General features: G+C 41.6%; 1 protein-coding gene and 1 long non-coding RNA gene across 8 annotated transcripts in view; one reads left to right on the top strand and one right to left on the bottom strand.

Moving 5' to 3' along the window:
* The window catches only part of LOC116945424 (SH3 and multiple ankyrin repeat domains protein 2-like), a 661,289-nt gene that overhangs the window by 259,269 nt on the left and 381,500 nt on the right, over positions 1 to 20,520 (top strand). The window lies entirely within an intron of this gene.
* LOC142928852 (uncharacterized) overlaps positions 1 to 20,520 on the bottom strand; it is a 59,427-nt gene that overhangs the window by 17,830 nt on the left and 21,077 nt on the right. For both annotated transcript variants that reach the window (XR_012945164.1, XR_012945163.1), the window contains exon 2: positions 8,270 to 8,360. This is a non-coding gene — a long non-coding RNA (uncharacterized LOC142928852). The remainder of the gene's footprint in view (positions 1 to 8,269; positions 8,361 to 20,520) is intronic.

The following is a 20,520-nucleotide window of genomic DNA, read 5'->3' as shown; positions in this document are numbered from 1 at the left end:
ACGATTGCCAGAATTTATCATGATTCTTCCCCAGTCGGCATTTGAACTGCGCGATCTCACAACTCGGATCATTACGAGCTACTTTCGCAACACCATCCTCTTGTACATTTCCAACGACGACGACCCCCCTTCTCATTCAGCGGCTGCGACGTCGCCACGGCGCCTGTGCCACGTGGACACATACATTGCAAGGACAAAGATCCCCTGTATAGCCTTAACAAACCGTTGGGGCAAGTGCTGTCAGCGAGCATCACCTATGAAGGCCGGCACGGCACACGAGGGGGTCGATGGCCACCACCACGCCCGGCCGCCTTTTTCTCCCCCGGTGGCGATGTTTACACACCGCACCATGGCACTCATTTGATGCTGAGTCGACCTAGAGGAGGCCCAGGACCGACTCAGATAAATCGTCACCAGTGTTTGGCCGTGAGCAGGAATCGAACTCGGGTCGCCGGGTTCGTAGTGCCACACCGCCGCTCCCATTGCGTGCGCGCGCACACACACACACATCATCCCCGGCTCTGTGCATTGCTTGCTAGCGCCTTGGTTTGACACTGCCCATCTATTTGGCCGTGTGGATTTTTGTAAGTTTCCCCATGCCAGTCTGCTGACCCTTCAGGCTGCGCGCGCCCCTTGAGATAGGCACACAAAGGCAGCGGAGACTCATCCCGCAAGAAGGCCATGCAGCACAGCAGCCAAGCAGACATCATCCATCCCGTTGCACATTTGGCGAGAACAGAAGGGTGACCTACTTTGCTCTGCCTCGCTCGCTCTTTTTTTTTCGCCCACAAGTTTGGCACAGTTTACGATGTCGTTACATTTCCCCGTGGCCCTCCGGTGCTAAGCATTAGATATTGGATTTCCTTGGCAAAAGTTAAAATTAATCGTTGTAAATAATTTAAGAACGTGCCTGCAATCTGAAGGCCATAAGTGATAGCGGCAATTTTAAGGCATGCTGCAGTACTAGATTCTTTTCCTATATATTTCAAAAATAGTTAATTGATAAATGTCATTCACATATTCCGTATTTTTTGTTTTACTTTATCGCTTGCCGATTGGCAATTCGTGTGTACGTGGTGGGCTAAAGCGTCGGTGTAACTTCCACCTTTTCCAATGTCTGGTCAATGTGGAAGAGTAGACCAAACACCCTCTAGCATTCATTTATAGAGTTGAGGCCCTTCCACCAGCAGTGGCGCGAGAGTTGCAACTGCAGGACCTTGCCTCTTTTCCCGTATAGGTAATATTATTGATGACGTAATTAATTATTATCCTCCCATTATTCGTTTCTTACCAAAACAGATGCTGCTCTTGAATTCACATGCAAATACCCATCATCAGCTCTATGCAGCTGTGTGTTGTAGTAAATGGTTGTATCTTCGTGCAATGCTGTAACAATAATTATTCGATGTATGTTATTTTAATTCTTTACAACTGCATACACCTGTGCATTGGGGGTAGCAGTGATGCAGTGGTTAGGCCTCCCCCCTCCCCCAGTCTTCCTCTTCGCCAACCTACAACTGACCAGTATGGTGAAATATGGCCAAACGAGCCAGCCCCCATTTCTGATACGGCATGAGGATATCATCATCCAGCAGTGTATGAACAGAGAACTGCAAATTATAATACGGTACGTATATATGCAATGAGTCCGCGCGAGCTCACGCCACGTGCCATCACTCCACTCGAAACCCCACCACGAAGCCGCCCCCGATCGCCCCGCCTCATCCGGTGACGTCACAATTCTCTGTCCTCCTGGGCGTTCCCCCTCTCTCTCCCGCCCCGCCTTCTCTTTCCTTCGCGACGTCACCTTTGACAGAAACCTGGGACCCCGTGGGTATTTCTACCCGCGGGTCGCGTCAGTCTGAGCACTATACATAAACTTTGCCCGTGTTACTGTACTTGGCATGCAACAGATTCGATTACAATGGATCGTTTGTGATGTATGCATCAAATTACGTGCATACGAATCCATTGCTTGCACCTGATGTTGATTTTATGCAATCTCCACCTGTACACTTGTTGGAATAATACTTTGGCAAAAGGAACAAGGCAGAACAAATGAGACAGAACACACAAAACATGATGAGACGAAATAAAGCAATCAGGTTATAAACACAAAAATCGATTTTTTTTAATTTGAATCGTGACCACGTTCCATGACAATTCATCAAACCCCGAGGTTGAGTGGACTCAGCCTTTGCCTCCCCTCTTTGCACACTCCCCCCACTCTACGAACTTTCCAAGCTCTGTACTCCACTCCATGCCACTCTACTCCATCTCCACCCTGTATTTCATTGGCTGCCCATTTCGTCCAGGATTACTTGCAAGGTCACTTGCCTCTGCTACAGCGCCCTAAAATCCGGCTACCCACCATACCCAAGTTCTCTGCTGACGCCCTTATACTTCAATTAATCATAGAACCCTTCGCAGTCTGTCACAGAACCTCCTTGAAACTCCCAGGACAAGGACAGTAATTGCTTCTCGTCGTCTCTTCGTTCAAAACCCATCTAAAGGCGCATCTCTTAAGCTCAAAATGTAACCGAATCTCCCTGGAACCGTGCGATGCGGTCTTACACTGAGCCCAGCTCCGGGCCTCAGAATTGCGTCTTCGGTCCGGAACATTGCTCATGTTATAAATTGTATTGTTATTATTTAAAAAACTAAACTAAAAACTATTTTTATTTTAGCAGGTCAGGCCCACTGAGCTACATAGCTCTTTTTCAGAAGGGACCTGGCCACAAATGATAGCTCAACGAAATGGTTCATCACATGAACATTTATAGCAGCCAAATACTCTAAATGCATGTCTATAAATGTGGAGGGAAAACCCAGAGAACCCAGAGAAAAATCCACGTGACCACAGGGAGAACACATAAAACTCCAAATATACAGGCGTCAGGATCGGGATCAAACCCACAACCTCGTGTATATCAGACGAGGGAGTTAATGTGTTCCTTTCTAAGCCCCCACTCAACCATCACTCACGGGGAGAAGCTCATTCTCCCGAGTCTGTAACATGGAACTCCCCAGCCATCCCTGATGTCAACTCCCTGCCTCGACCGACTGCCTCTTTCTATTAAATAAATTAGACCATTGTGTCTGTACAGCACCTTGAGATGCATGCAATGTGAAATGCTATTTAAGTTGTACGATTGTGTTTTATCATTACATGCCTAATAATTTAATCACTCTGCCAGCCTTAATAATGTGCTCACTAGTAGCTATTTTCCTCAGCGGCCTGTACATCCTGTAGAGCTAAATGTGTAAATGTGTATTGTCTTTGCGCATTAAGCTCATTGTTATTATATCTAACTGTGTGCAGATATACTGTAAGTATGTACCCTTGGAAACGCGTTAATGATACGAACACCCTTTCTGTACGCAGTTTGTACCACATAAATACTGGAGGAGCATTGCCTTTTAATTAAGTAACGGGTCATTCATGAACACTGCCACATTATAATAAAATCATAATTTCATCTGGGTTCATGAAAGCACGAATTACTATGCACATCTCCCCAGGGCGGCGTTCATGTCTGCCATTCAGATGCAGAGCAACATTTTTTCGTGGGATAAGATTGTGTGACAGCCCGGCGAGAATGTGCATCACCTGTGTGAAACCACACACACAGCAAGGATCCTGTGCCAGCACTCCAGCCCTGGGGTTCCTTTCGATCCCCACATCATCGCCGTGAAAATCACCTGCCCACAGTGCTACAAAATAAGCGAACGTTGATTCAAGATGGCACATGACTAATTTCAATAATGGGTACCATGATTTTACTTGATGTTATATTATTTTGCAGAATGTGTGTTATTTGTATTCCCTATTCAAAGACGTTAAAATGCATTTGCATGGTTGACATTTTTCACATATTTTCTGCCGCGTTTTTGTATTCTGAAAGCGAGGTCCTGTGTTTCTCACTTCATGTGCTCTCGGTCTCCCTCGTAAAGGAAACATCTTCTCTCAACGGACTCACGTCTGATTTTATTTCTTTTATATATGGGGTCTTACACACACTTTGAAAACACTGCTCAACGATAGAACCATAACCTTCGATTTAAAGCTTTCGTGACTGCAATGATTAATCTTCTTTGGTTCTTTCGGTAAAGTCACATAGAATGAGAATAAAATAATAAATTGATCAAATAAAATAACACAATAACATTCTCACGACGTTTCGGCCACAACACAAGCGGCCTTCATCAGGTGAAGGGACGAGACTGTCTGGTAGGACAGCGCTGTCCTACCAGACAGTCTTGTGTTGTGGCCAAAACGTCGTGAGAATATTATTGTGTTATTTTATTTTATCAATTTATTATTTTATTCTCATTCTACGTGACTTTACCGAAAGAACCAAAGAAGATGAACCATAACCTTATCATGAGGAATTTTAATACACCTATATCCTTGGTTCTTTCGGTAAAGTCACGTAGAATGGAAATAATAAAATAATAAAAATAAAACAATAAAATGCTCACGAAGTTTCGACTGCAACACAAGCAATCATCATCAGGTGTGAAAACCACAGCAGGAATTTTTTTTTTTAAAAGTGGCAGATTTTTTGTTTTATTTTCATTATTTCCCTTATACGTGACTTTACCTAAAGAACCGAGAATATGAATCCCTGCAGTCACGAAAGCTTTAAATCGAAATTTAATACACCTATTCTTAGTTTTTTCGGTAAAGTCACGTTGAAGAGAAACAACAAAATAACAAAATATATATAAAACAATAAAAAAATTCTCACGACGTTTCGACCATAACTCAAACGGTCATCATCAGGTGTGTCGGTTTGCATAAATTTATTTAAAAAACGGCATATTTATTTATTTATTAAAAAAAAAAACACGCTTGCGTCACGCGCAGCGATTGGCAGTTTGCCCAGGACTAGTCCATCTGTCTGTAAAAGATGTGATTCCGGACATACAATACCCTGGTGTCTACAAACTAAGTTGCCTCTGTGGTAGTAGTTACATTGGAGAAACCAAACGCCATATCTCGGACCGCATTCGTGAACATAAAGCAGACCTTAAACACGGTAGGACCAACACCTCGGCCGTAGCAGATCATTGTTCTAATTCAGTAGGCTCACATGCCATTGACTTTTCCAAGACGGAGGTTCTTTGTAAGCCATCTGGCTTCCATGAGAGATTCGTTCATGAGGCTATCCACATATACAAGCACAGAGACAATTTCAACCGAGAAGATGGATTCTATCTTAGCAATCATTGGAAAGATTTGATAAATCATTTCAGTTCTTGATCGATTGTTCACGCTTACAGTGGCTTTCAGACAGCATACATTATTAAAAAAAAAAATTTCGTCTCCCCCCTCCTCTCTTCAAAAAATAGATGGACTAGTCCTGGGCAAACTGCCAATCGCTGCGCGTGACGCAAACGTGTTTTTTTTTTAATAAATAAATAAAGAAATATGCCGTTTTAAAAATAAATTTATGCAAACCGACACACCTGATGATGACCGTTTGAGTTATGGTCGAAACGTCGTGATAATTTTTTTATTGTTTTATATATATTTTGTTATTTTGTTGTTTCTCTTCAACGTGACTTTACCGAAAAAACTAAGAACATGAATTACTGCAGTCACGAAAGCTTTAAATCAAAATTTAATACACCTGTTAACACTATCTCCATCACTGACGTTAAATTACCTTTGGATGTGCTCATCCCTTTGTAAATGAACTGCGTGATGGAGGTCTTCCCCACACCTTGTCGGCACTGGCGGTTGCTTGGCTCATTCTTTACCACCCCTGACACCGCTTTCAGATATTCCAACCCTTTTTTTATTTGGCCAGGAATTGAACTCAGGTCAACCGGCTAAAAATGCGGTAATACAATGCGCTAAACAACAGTGCCTTCACGCCACTCTTTAACCAATACTTGACTGATAGCTTAGCCTTGTACCTACAGTTATTTCTCCTACACCTGCTTTGAGCCCCAATTCCAACCACTTAACTCTCACGGAAGAAACGCAGAGGAGAGGAGTGGGGAGCAAGTGAACGGGTGTGAAACAGAGAGGAAAGAGAGAGAGACAGAGAGAGGGGGGGCTAAACGGAAAGAGGATAGCGAGAGAAAGCGACAAACAGTGGGACGAAGGATTGGGGAGAGGCAAGAGAGATTGAGACAGTAAAGGTAGGGGTTGGAATAAGGAGAGCTAGGGTGAGAGGTGAGAGTGTGAAATAAAGAGAGATGGCTGGAGGGTGGATGAGATGCATTGGAAGCAGGAGAGGAATATATAGGGAGGGAGTGGTAGAAGTGGGGACAGATACACCGATAGAAACAGAGGTAAAGCGAGAAATCGAGATACATTAGAATATACAGCGGAGAGAGACAGGACTCGATATACGTTTCAAGTTTTGCTGTCTGGCTTGGAGGGACGGTCATGTCCAAAGGACGTGCACGTTGCTAGTACATGTACAATTGGGGAAGGTATTCAAGATTGCACTTTAATATGTATATCATTGCTTAAGTTTGACAGGTGTTAAACAATGTTGAGTTACTGATGAGCTGTATCTTGTGCAATTCTATAAACACTCTAGAATTGCTTTCAACACTTAAAAAAAGAGTTTACATTAAGGCAAAAAGCAACAGCAAACACATATTTTACAAGAGGAATTGTTTATAGCACGTTAGTACGTTACTGTGTATACTGCTTAAATATTACAGCTATGCGCAATGCATAAAATTTTGAATAGCTGCATCTTCAGTGTGAAATTAAGATTTTGAGTGAACAATTAAATATAGCTTATGTGATAGGTTATAGAATTCACAAAATGAGGTTGAAAGTATTCATGATATACATCATATATAATATATTGGTGTGAAATGAGGCAACGTGGAACATCTGGGAAGCTGCCCTGATTTGACAATCGGATGTTTGGTGAGTTCTCATCCGGTTCAGCAGCCCTCTAACGCCACAATTCCTTCCAAGGGAATAAAACAGGTACTACTTCACGGTAAGTTACATTGTGGAGATCCTATTGATGAACCAGTTCCCACAATGGCAACGCAGCATATTCAATACAATAGTCTCTCGGTTAACAGTCACCGGTTCACAGTTTTTCGGTTAACGTTTCGCCTCCCATAGGACCCCATGGTTTCGACTAACGTTAAAATGTTGATTAATAGCACGTTAATCAACATGTGGGGCGCTAATTTCGGCCAATCCGAGCGCTCGTACGTGGGTCTGAGCCATGCCCTCAATGAATAAGCGACGCCCATTCATGAGCGTTTAGACCTGGACTGGCTTCGTTAACATTATGTTTTCTGTTTTTGGCAGTGGAAACAGCTCTCTTGCAGACTCATGTAATTCCTATATTCGAAGAACAGTTATTTCGGTTCACAGTAGTTTTCGTAGAACGGATTAAAAACGTTATCCAAGGGACTACTCTACTGGCAAAGGGCAGCCAACAGAGAGAAGCACCCCCATACTAATAATAGCCACTGAATTATGTCCTCGATCGTGGAGCTCAGATTTAACTAAACTTGAGTTGGGAACTGGTGAAGTATTGCCCCCACATAGTCAAAACACGTACATGAGCAAACTGTTGCCCGAAGTTTGATCAAAGAATTTGCCAAAATCAGCGAGGTGGTTTAATTGAAATAAGTTTTTGCCTGCATTTAGCAAAGCTTGACCAAGCCTGCTTTGAATATTTTGTATGGGTGGATAAAAAAAAGCTCGCACGTACTGGAGGAGAAGGTTTAGATTCTACACAGATAGCTCATAAACATACTTTCTGTACTGCCTTCTACAGGCACCGAAGTTCCATGTAGGTGGGTATCTCGCAGCATCGTCACGGCTCTTGTTTGCACGATGGATATGGGTCTATCATCGCTGTGTGATGCATCAACCCGACCTCTCACATTCATTGCGTACCATAAGCAACGCTGTCCAACCTTTGCGTAGGAGCAGGGGCGGAGCCAGGGGGGTGACAGGGGTGACATTCTGCGTGTAAGTGTACGACACTCGGTCTGGCGGACTCCGTGCAACTGCATTGTCAGAGCGTGTCGCCAACCGATGGCGTCTAGTTCAACAGCCTGACTCTCTAATCATTCTTGAAATTAAAATTTGTTGAATGTCACCGCGGCCTGAAATCCTAGCTCCGCCCCTGCCGTAGGAGGACATCTAATTCACACATGAGCCATCGGTATTGCAAATCTGCACTGGGGCATGGTGGCCCGACCTTGAAAATAAAATTCACGGGACGTTACAGCATAGGCTTTCGCGGTTGTGCTGCAAAGCTCTCACCCAGTTGTACCCTTGTGCTGTTCAGCATGAAGAAGGTCCCAGCACGTGGGGAGAAATGATGGACGTCACGCCCAACAACGTGCGGTACAACCTGAAAGCACATCGAAGATAGTAAACTATGAACTAAAACTTTTCATGTTACCAGGCAAGGGCCACTGAGCTATAGAGCTTCGTTTTTGGAAGCGACCTGGCCACGAATGATAGCCCAACGAATTAAACTGTCATTGGCACCACTGCTAACCGGTTTTCATATGGCACATACAGTTGTTCTTTGTGCAGTGGCTCATGCACTTAATTGCGTGAACCACTGTATACCAGATCAATCGATGAGCGATGTCGTAGCTGGTTCTGGATCCCGCCCCCTGCCCCCCTTTTTCAACCCGCAGCGACTGGCATGGTGATATGCGATCAAACAACCTCAGGACTGGCCTTCCCATAGTGGCATGATAAAGGGCGGTGAATGATTGTTGTTATAATTTTCATTACATGGTACTTATCCAGCCAGATGATACCGCAGCAGAGTGGTATTCAGTCTTTTTGAGAAGCGACCTGGCGACAAACGATAGCTCACCGAAGTGGCTTATCACGTGGAAATGTATGGCGGACAAATACTCTAAATTCACGTTGATTCTAAATGTGGAGGGAAAAACCGGAGGACCCAGAGAAAAATCCACGTGACCAAACTCCAAATATACAGGCGTCATGGTTGAGATCGAACCCCCGACTTCCTGTTTACCAGGCTAGGTAGTTGAACATCTCGCAACCGTGGGGCTTTTAGTACCTAGTAAACCTGGAACATTGGGCCAGCATTGGGCTAACATTGGTCCAACGGTTCCAACCACATGGCAACGTTGGCACAACGTTGGCGCAACATTGGCATGTTAATTGGATGTCGCAGGATATTTAACATCAGCCTCACACCAGACAGCAACTTTTATATTTCCCTGACAGTGATAACAGATGTGCGATTAATCCAAGTTAAACCCATGCAGGCTGGCTTCGTGACTACGCTTCTGACCAATCAGCTGTTCAGCTGCCCAAAGGCAACAAACAGTAATGAATCTAGAATTGAAGCTTTCGTGACTGCAGAAATTACTATACTCATCGTTTTTTTTCGGTAAAGTCACGTATGTGGAAATAAAATAAAATTTAAATAAATAAAATAAAATTAGATTAAAATAAATCACGACGTTTCTAACGCAACACAAGCGCTCATCATCAGGTGGAAATGGAGTAAAACACATAGCAAGGGAACACACAGAGGGACACCACGCACATAGAGCACGCTAAACTGCACGGAGGCAGATACAGCAAGAAGATGGGAGACGCGAACTCAACAAACCTTAGAAACTTAATGTGATGCAAACCAGTCGGCCAACAACACAGTTAGACACTAACCTGGTTGACCACGTATTTCAAAAGACTGCTAAATCTTTGAGTCCGTGTCCTCTGCTTACGTTGGTATGTTCAGCCCAGAGAATGAGCACAAAATATTTAGCAGTCTTTTGAAATACGTGGTCAACCAGGTTAGTGTCTAACTGTGTTGTTGGCCGACTGGTTTGCATCACATTAAGTTTCTAAGGTTTGTTGAGTTCGCGTCTCCCATCTTCTTGCTGTATCTGCCTCCGTGCAGTTTAGCGTGCTCTATGTGCGTGGTGTCCCTCTGTGTGTTCCCTTGCTATGTGTTTTACCCCATTTCCACCTGATGATGAGCGCTTGTGTTGCGTTCGAAACGTCGTGATTTATTTTAATCTGATTTTATTTTGTTTATTCAAATTTTATTTTATTTCCACGTACGTGACTTTACCGAAAAAACCAATGAGTATGAAACAGTAATGCACATTATGAGACCTCCTTTGCCAGTAACAAGATATAGAAATAGGTTTTACCCTTTTAACTGGCACAAAAACTGACACCTTTATTCAAGGCATCATGTTTGCAATAACCACAACACAAGCAGTCAAAATGCAAACAAAAAAAAGACAACTCTGATGGTGTGGACCAATCAAATTCAAGGACAGTGCCAATATCACTATCAGAGTTGTATTTTTTTGTTTGTTTGCATTTTGACTGCTTGTGTTGTGGTTATTGCAAACATGATGCCTTGAATAAAGGTGTCAGTTTTTGTGCCAGTTAAAAGGGTAAAACCTATTACTATAAGTAATGCTCATACCACAGAGTCCTCAATTTAGGGCAGTTGCAAAGCAATAACCTTTGCAATTCTTTTTTTTTTCCCTTCACGTAAGCGTCACTGTTCTGTCAGTTGCTGTAATTATTGTAATGTCCAAGTAATTGTGCTGTGTGGTCACTTACATTTACAAGTGGTGACAGGGGCCTCGTGCCAAGGTTTATATACGTGCACAAGTGAGATCGATGAACAGGCAACTGCAAGGACACATTATTATGAGCTGCGTATTACCATTCTTCTTTCTCTAATTAGGTCTCTCCTGAAATGTTATCACGATCCGTGTGTACTTGAAGGCCGTCTACAGCTCGTGTGGGTGTGCAGAATTGCACACACACGTCTGGTAAAGGGAGGCTATCAGGCACCGAAACTGACGCAGCACGGGAGACGTTTAGGGTGTTAATGGAAATGAATGCACCCAACGTTGATTCGTAATTATCGGTTGCAACTATATTTTATATGCCTAAGGTGAGCATCGTGAAATGTGTTTTTACTTGCTTTATTTTCTCAGTTTCCCACAGTCTATTTTCTATCAGATCTCAAAGTATGAAAATATTTTTTTTTATTCCCAGTGGGATTTCAACCAAGTTACACGAAGCAATTTGTATTATGCGTTCTTGGAATGTTCTATTCCGAACATCCAAGTTGCTTGCTCCATCATGCTGTGAAACGTCTAAATCCTCTCATGCACTTATATTCAAGGGACTAAACAATTGATTCCAGTTGCATCGTTAAATAAATTAATAATTCGTGCACAAAAGGTATTTGTTGCATTAGTGTCCAATTAAATGTCTTAATTTATTTGTAGCACTCTGTATGCATATGTATTGAGGGGGTCAGAAACTTTATTAAATAAGTTGTTTAAACTGTGTACAAATGTCAAGGTATGTGTATTAATGTCTGATTATATTTCTTCATACATTATTAACGATCCTCATATATCTACATTAAAGGGGCAGAAACTGTTCTAGTTGCTTTGCTAAATGTCATCAATTTACATTTCAAGGTGTTTGAATACATGTGTTTTATTTGTTTACCGTTATATTTTTTCTAAGGTGGTAAACTCATTGAACTCCTATTGTGTTTGTTGTATTGTTTGTTGTAACTTTCTGACCCCGTGCCCCGACTGGATATTCTGTTAAAAAGAGCTTCACAGCTCATCGGATTTCTCAACGATACATACAGACTCTGGTTCTGAAATGCATCATTCATGCACGTAAAACCATGGCCTGGTAACTTATAGTTTATCTCCCAATGAAGAATCTGGCATAGAGGCTATTCATATAGGATGCCATGCAAAGTCTATACATTTTATTCTGAAATATGTAATAAATAATGAGACACAACAAACTAATGAATACAGTAATTTTAGGAATTGCGTTCTACCATCTGGTGAAATATTAATTCTATTCTTGTTCATGGAAGTATGCCGGGGAGCGAAATGCCAATGTCAAGGTCCGCTATCCATAAAAGGGAAGGCTCCCCCATCTACTACTCTACACACTGCTCTACCGAGCAGGTAACAACTAACTGCAACAACTCAACTAACTGCAAATCACTGTGCTGCACTTGAGAACCCAATTTAATTGCGTCTGCCTTCATAGTCCAGTAGGCCAAATGCTAAGCCGGAATCTCAGCCGTGTTGACACAATTCTGTGACATGGGCATTACGAGCCCCCAAAAGAATCCGGCCATCCCTCCCAATTCTCAAAAAATGTTGACCTTACATCATTCCTACAAGCGTTTAACCGCTGAAATCTATGCGCACAACATGTCGTGTTATTTCTTGATGATTGCTTTATACAACGGTGACCTCTGGGTCATTATCCATTACTCAAATGCCTTTGCTTACCGGCATTACATTATCCGTCTCCGTTTGGATTAACCTACAAATGAGTTACACTAGGTCTTGTCCGAGCACTCTTGCCTCTTCCCCCCTTGAGCCTGTAATTATGAGAATGGCACCTTCATTACATCACACTGCTGGCGATTGTGTTGATTTGGTTTGTACTTTGTGCATGTGAGTGTGCTTTGGGGAGCGGTAGTGTAGTGGTTAGCGCACTATGCTATGAACCCGGCGACCCGAATTCGATTCCTACTCACGACCAACACCAGTGACCATTATCTGAACCGGTCCTGGGCCTCCCTAGGTCGGCTCAGCCTCAAATGCATACTTGGCGTGGTGTGTAAACATGGCCACCCACCCCCTGGGGTACCATTCTGGCCTTCATAGGTGCTCGCTAACAGCACTTGCCCCAAAAGTTTGTTCAGGCTATACGGGGGATCTTTGTATTTTTACCTCAAACACATGAATCGCCTGTCCTATTTAACTAAGCAACATGTTTTTATCTTCTTTGGTTTAAATCGAAACATGTTTTTAATCATCACATAAAACATTAGCAAACATAAATTATAAAAGCACTTGAAACTCGCTTGTTTAATATCAGTACGCAGTAGTCGCTTGCAAGGTTACACTGGTTTACAGCCAAAATGCTTCCGAAATAAATGTAGTCCAACTTTACTAATTCTGGGTCACTGAGAATGAAAATGATGCTTTAAATTGTTGATTGGCTCTAGTTCTCAAGATATGCTACTGGGTCAGTATATACGACACTTGACTTAGGAATGGCGGAGGATAAGTGATTCATAAAGGGAAGGGATCTCAAATTAAACCAAAAATGACTAAAATACTTTTTTGACTGGATCTATGAATAAATCTGTGACTGGGTTTGGATAGTACTTTCTCTTTATGCAAAACAATGAATGATGCGATCTAAACCTGGTATTGCATCATACAGTATGAGGCATCTCTGCTCACTTTTGCTAATCAGAAATGCGTCCCTTTGCAAAACCAAACACTTACAAATAAGAGAACACGACACTATATGATTTTTTAGAGCTGATATAGGGAAATTTGTTCAGCAGAGGGATGTAAGCCTAGTTATGATTGCATCATCCATGACTTCTTTGAATAACATGATGCAATTCATATCATATACTGTACTTATATCTTGATTTGAAGCTTTTGTGACTGCAGGAATCCATACTCTTTGGTTCTTTCGGTAAAGTCACGTAGGTAGAAAATAAAATAAATCATGACGTTTCGGGCGCAACACAAGACGTCCATAGACGCTTGTGATGGACAAGCTTTCCCACCTGATGATGGACGCTTGTGTTGCGCCCGAAACATCGTGATTGATTTTATTCTATACCTACATGACTTTACCGAAAGAACCAAAGAGTATGTACTTATATATACATAATAGTTTTTGCCTTTTGTTTCATAATCAATTTTACGTATATAACCCTTTTGCTGATTTTGTAAGTGTTACATGAATAGGAGAGGTGACATGTTATCATATAAAGCAACCATAAACACATGAAAAGACCTAGTTTTCCAGTTTATGAGTAAAACTCTATCTACACAATATTCATAGACGTAAAATGTAAAAACTAAAATATCTTGGGAACAGTAGCCAAACAGTTGTTTTAATTGTCATATTTGAATTCAGCACATGCAAATCCATAATAAACAGCACGTTTCATCTCTGAAGCGGATGAGGTCTAGAAAATTGTAGACCAGTGTTATTAAGTGCCATTTGGTCTCGTTATGGTCACATGTGCTCAGAGCTACGAGTCCAATAAAATGTACTATTTGCGAAAACATAATTTTTAGCTCTTCAATTGTTTCATTTGGGTTTTTGTTTTTTCATAAACCAATGGCTACATTGAGATTTTTTTTCATTCAAACTATTTTATTAAAGTATTTTACCTTTTTGTCTTCCCTTTTCTCACATGCCCAACTGAAATTGTGCAGTGCATTGTCTATGTGAATAGTAAAATATGTATTGTTTACAGTGCTATTGGTTTCCATCCCACTGGTAGTGATAAAATAGGCATCACTTTGTGGGAATAAATTGGCATCTGTCATGGGAAAGTTAAATTAACTCTTTCCCATTCCGAGACATCTGCAAATTGCGTTAACATATATTTAGAGAGGCGAAGTGGCGTTGTTTTTAAGATACATTGTACTCACTTCAGAGAACTGTAGCGACACGACCGCGCTCTGTGATAGCTGGTGCCAAACTGTGTTCAAACTAAACTAACCAAACGCCCTCCCGCATGGCTTTGTGGCAACCTTGGTCTTCCAACCTGAACAGGTACCGATACAGATATTTTATTTTAGTTTTTCATCGGAATGGAATTGTTAACGCCATTGCTCCGGTGTCACTGTAGGAGATGAACAGATCCCCATTATTTATTTTGAACAGTGAATCACTTTTGAATGATTTTTACACAGTTTTTTTATGTTTTTAATGTGTTTTCGTTTTCCTCTCTTAGAAACAAAGCGTTGCTCTCTCTCAAGACAATTTTGCTTTGCCGAAACTTTTGGGAGAATAATTTTGTACAATGAAGCTAATTTAACCAAACTGCTTGCGATGATATAGTGCATTTGATTGCTTGCAGCAAATATTGCCATAGCAGAGCTTCACCGAGTCTCAAAACCCATTCTTGTAAAATTCACGATACTTCCAGTGGCAGCGCTAGGCATAACCAAACCAATCCAAAGCCTAGGGCCTTTTGAGCAACTCAAGGGGCCTAGGATTCATGAAAAAATATGGTGGCATCAAATATCAGCTCAAATTCAAATTCTTATCAACATAAGCTAATTAACATAAAAAAATCAGATTTTGTAATCTCTCCTTCACCATATATTTTCATCTAGATTTCTATCACATTACATTTGTAACTCATTTCTGTATCTGCTCTGTCATCTCACGAGGAGTTTATAACTTGAAAGACAGGGCCCTAATTCACTAGTACCACCACTGGACACCTGTACGAGTATTTGTTATAATTGACCAACAACCAAAACTGTCTCCATATGAATCGGCAACACTCTTACGTGACATCCATCATTGCGTACATACACTCAACCCCATCTCCAGGTGTCTGGATTCCAGGCCTTTTTTGCGATCGTGGCCTGGATTTCCATGCATGGAACCTTATATGTGTTGAACAGCAGAGCTTGTTTCCTGATTTTTCAGCCAAAAACAGTGGCGGAAAATACCAGCAATTTTCGTAAAAATTGCCAAAACTTTGTACAGTCCTTTTGTCGCACTCATCTGCCAGGTGGTGTCAACAGCAAAGCACTTTGCTCACAATCGTAAGATGGCAAGTTAAATATTGGCCATACCACTTGGTGGAACGCCCCCTGCTTGTGCTCTGGAGAGACTGGTTTCCATCATTTATATTATTTAGATTATCTTGCTACTATAAATTTCCACATTAATTTGCCACTTTGTTTAATCATTTGTGGCCGGGTCGCTGAAAAGAAAGTGAACAGCTCAGTGGGTTTTACCTGGTCAGGTAAAAAAATTGTTTATTTTTATTTGTATCCTTTTTTAAGTGATTTGTTTACCTTTCCTGTACTTTGCACTCCTATCGTGTTTTTTGTACTCTTTGTTCTTGCAAGGTACTGACCCGCCCCTTTTGGACATCTGAGAAAAATAGCTTTATAGCTCATCGCATTCCTCCAGTCTAAATACATATTCGGATTCATTGAAATTTGGAATTCCTCCCACTAGCTCAAGGCGTTTAACTTAAATGACGACCATCCCTTTGGCCATTTGGTGAAATGAATTGTGGATCAAACCCATTAACATTATGATCCCCCCCCACGCCGCCGCCCCCCCCATCTTTGTAGGTAATTGACACATCACGAAATTTTCCAAAAAATGTGGATGAAAATAAATGTGTTCAACACATCAGTTACGCCTTTAGACGGGACTTCCACCTAAGATCAAATTAACTAGGCCTGCCATATTTCCTCACATGTGCAATGCAAGTCCTGCAACTCTATCAACTTTAATATTCCATATTTAGTCTGCCTTCTTTATTCGGTGTATAGATCCGAGTCAATCCCACGAGACTACTTCTTAGTTGCAGACAAAATGCCATAATGACTCCTTTAATAATGCACACTGCTTCGTAATTATTGCCAATTGCTGATGAATCACCGTTCTGTGTATTTAATCCTGGAGTAAAAGTATATTGCATTCAGCGTTCGATTTTACCATTACATATATAAATCAACTTTTGTGCTACATCTGGATAAAGCCAAGCACAGGATGAATTTTGAACATGCCAGTCATTGTGGTCACGTGATATAAAACATTGTGAAACTCAATATCAAGGCGTGCTTCCAAGCCAATGGCCTGTGGGGTCAAATTGATGCATTACGAGAATCCAATTTAATTGAGTTATGCCTTTCATTTACAGTGAAGTCATATTCAATTTTGAGTGTTCACAGCTAGGAATTGGCGTGTATTGTGAAAACCAATCTAAAACACTGCATTTTTTATTGTTTCCATAGGCCACACCATTGTTCACTGTTTTACTGTCTAACGTTCATCATGAGTATCTTGTTGGTATGCTGTACGTGTTCATTTCCCTTGTACGTTTTTCCATCCAATTGTCTTTGAAACTTTTCGACTTTTTAGTAGTAACTACAGACTCTATGGTAGTATCCACTGACTATAGTAGTAACTACTAACACCACAGTAGTAGCTGCCGACTCTATAGTAGTGTAATGAGTGGCTCCGACACGGTAAGGACTTCAAGTTGTTTATTAATAAATCTTCGGTACAGCCTCGGCTCTCTCTCTCCGCGGATGTCAACTCGCTCGGGTGGCTGTGCTGCCCCGCGCCACGTGGTGCTCACTCTGCTCACCCAACACGCCACCGGCAGACGGCGCGCTAGGGAGCGGCTGAGCAGCTGGAGGTCGAGCCGCCACGTGGCATGTGGGGATGGCGGGGCAGCAGCGACGGGGAGCTCCTCTTGATCCCCTCACGTCGCTACACCCCCGGCTTATATTCGCTTCCTGGCGGCTAAGCCCCGCCTCTGGCCACGCCCCTCCTGGAACCTTCGGGAACATTCCAAAGGCTTCCCAGGTGGATCCGCCCCATCACCTTTACCCTAGATGTAATACCTACGTTAGATAAACCATAGACTGTACAAGGTAATGTACCCCCCACAATAATACAGGAGATGACGCTCTTTTTACAGTAGTATCTACTGACTGTATAGTAGTTTCTACTGTAGCAGTATTTACTGACCATAGTGGTATCTCCTGACTGCAGTAGTATCTACTGACTCAATAGTAGTATTTGCCGACTCTATAGTAGTATCAACCAACTCTATTGTAGTAAATACTGACTCTACAGTAGTATCTAATTACTATAGTAGTATCTAATAAATCTATAGTCGTATCTATTGGCTCTAATGTAGTATCAACTGACTATATTAGTCACTATCAACTGTATCGCAGTATCCGCTAACTCTATAGCAGTATCTACAGACTCTATAGCAGTATCTGCAGACTCTATAGTAGTATCTGCAGACTCTATAGTAGTATCTGCAGACTCTATAGCAGTAAATGCTGATTATATCAGTATCTACTGACTCTATAGTATCTACTAACTCTGCAGCAGTATATATTGACTATAGTGGTATCTACTGACTGTAGTATTATATACCGACTCTATAGTAGTATCTACCGACAATAGTAGTAACTACTGACTCTACAGTAGTATCTACTAAATCTATAGTAGTATATATTTACTCAATAGTAGTATCTGCCGACTATAGTAGTAACTACTAACCCTATAGTAGTATCTCCCGACTTTACAGCAGTATCTACCGACTCTGCAGTAGTATCTCTCGACTTTACAGCAGTATCTACCGACTCTACAGTAGTATCTACCGACTCTGTAGTTATTACTGGCCAAGACTAATGAGAGAATCCATTGAAATTGAGAGAAATACAAATAACTTTAATCGCTCTGACAGCTACAGGCTTATTGCAGCCTGGAAGCGTATTATTAAATAAAATATATAATGCAATTACAATCCCTTATAAGGGAAACAAATACCAATGAATAACAATTGAATGATTACCAATCTATTATATAATTACAATACCCTCCCCCTCTCCGCCTCAAATCACTGCACCTGAATGAGTTAAATGATGACGTCACTCTGCTGCTGCTCTATTTAAGACTCGGAGCAAGAGGAGAGCCTCACCATTCTGGCAAATTGCCCGATGAAACGGCGTACTCAAGATCTTAAATGATGTTGTTTTACTCTTCAACACATAGGTGGGCTAAAGTAGTGAACTATTTTTCCTTTGGAAACGTGACACTTTTTTTACTGTTTGGCCGTGTCGGCTGGTGGAGGGTTACGACACATTTATAAATAATGCGATCTAACCCAAAAACCTTTATCATGAATAATATTGGTCGCGAAAGCCTACGCGTTAAACTCTATAGTCGTATGTATCGACTCTACAATAGTATGTGCCGACTCTATAGTCATAACCAGGGGCGGAGCCAGGGGGGGTGACAGGGGTGACATTCTGCGTGTAAGTGTACGACACTCGGTCTGGCGGACTCCGTGCAACTGCATTGCCAGAGTGTGTCGCAAAACCGATTGCGTCTAGCTCAACAGCCTGACTCTCTCTTAATCATTCTTGAAATTAAAATTTGTTGAATGTCACCCCGGCCTGAAATCCTGGCTCCGCCCCTGGTCATAACTACTGACTCTATAGTAATATCTAATACCTCTACAGTAGTTTCTACTGACTGCAGTAGTATTTACCGACTCTATAACGGTAGATATCGATATTCTTTGGGTCTTTCGGTAAAGCCACGTAGATAGAAAAATAATAAAAAAATATATATCACGACGTTTCGATCGCAACACAAGCAATCGTCATCAGGTGAAAAAATATATGTTTTTTTTTTATACGTGGCTTTACCAAAAGACCCAAAAAATATGAATTCCTGCAGTTACGAAAGCTTTAAGTCAGTATATATCGACGCTATAGCAGTATCTACTAAATCTACAGTATTATATACTGACTATAGTAGTATCTACTAACTCTATAATAATATCTACCAACTCGATAGCAGTATCTACTATCACTACAGTAGTTTATACTGACTATAGTAGTATCTATTACCACTACAGTAGGAATACTGATTCCAGATCCCGATGCATTACAAATACATTGCAAATACATTTTCTTACGTACAGCATCTAAATAAAATATTAAAAAATGGATGGACTGGTGGTGCAGTCGTTAGCACATTGTCCTAAGAGCCTGATGAGCTGAGTTTGAATCCCAGCTATGACTAACATAAGTGGTGAGTTATGGTCCTAACCCACCTCACCCCCAGTCTTTAAACTAGCCTGTACAGATGAGCATGTTGAAGTATGGTCAAAGAATCGTCATGATCGATATTGCACGGGGAAGCCTCCATCCAGCAGTGGATTGACAAAGGGCTTTTAATTATTGGTATTCATTCAAATGGTAATCCATCTCAAGAATACAAGTTCAGGTGCATTCATCATCATGCGCTTCCTCTAAATCAGTGTTTGTGCTGTACTGAGTCTTGGGCAACACTCATCTCTATTGGTGCCATCATGACAGCGATGGAAATACCACATTACTTCGCGTGGAGCAGAACTCATTTCATTGTCCAGAATCCCCCATAGAAATTATATTCTCAAACTTCATGTGGCGTCATCATCAGCTTTGGTCATTCCACCACTGGATGAAGACCTCGATCCTTCACGCCTTGCATAGCTTTAGGGAACTTTTCCTTTGACATCACAGCTATGTACGCACCTATCAAGACCATCAGTCATTTGAGCGGAGATATAATTTCAGTATTTAATTCTCAATTATGAAACCAATATTACTTAATTATCTGAAGAAGTTTGCTCCAACGTAGCGGGGGGGGGGGGGGGGGGGGGGGATAAGGTGCTCTGAAAAAACCATGTTTATCCCTCAAGAAAACAGCCATAATTTAATCTGAAGTTTTTAAAGTGGGCATGCGGTGTTTATTGGTATTATCAAATACAAACAGCGATGAGCAATTAAAGATGAACAAAAAAGACTCACACACATATTTGAATTCTCTCGAGTCTGATGTTCTTACTCTAAAGTGCTACGGCTAAGTGAGAAAAATATTTTGTACTTTTGGAAAAGAAAGCACAACGT

Source organism: Petromyzon marinus, chromosome 24 (genome assembly GCF_048934315.1).
Source record: "Petromyzon marinus isolate PM22_M1 ecotype Great Lakes invasive population chromosome 24, UKy_Petmar_22M1.pri1.0, whole genome shotgun sequence".
NCBI lineage: Eukaryota > Metazoa > Chordata > Hyperoartia > Petromyzontiformes > Petromyzontidae > Petromyzon > Petromyzon marinus.
The sequence above is the reverse complement of the archived record's forward strand: the minus strand, read 5'-3'. Positions and strand labels throughout refer to the sequence as shown.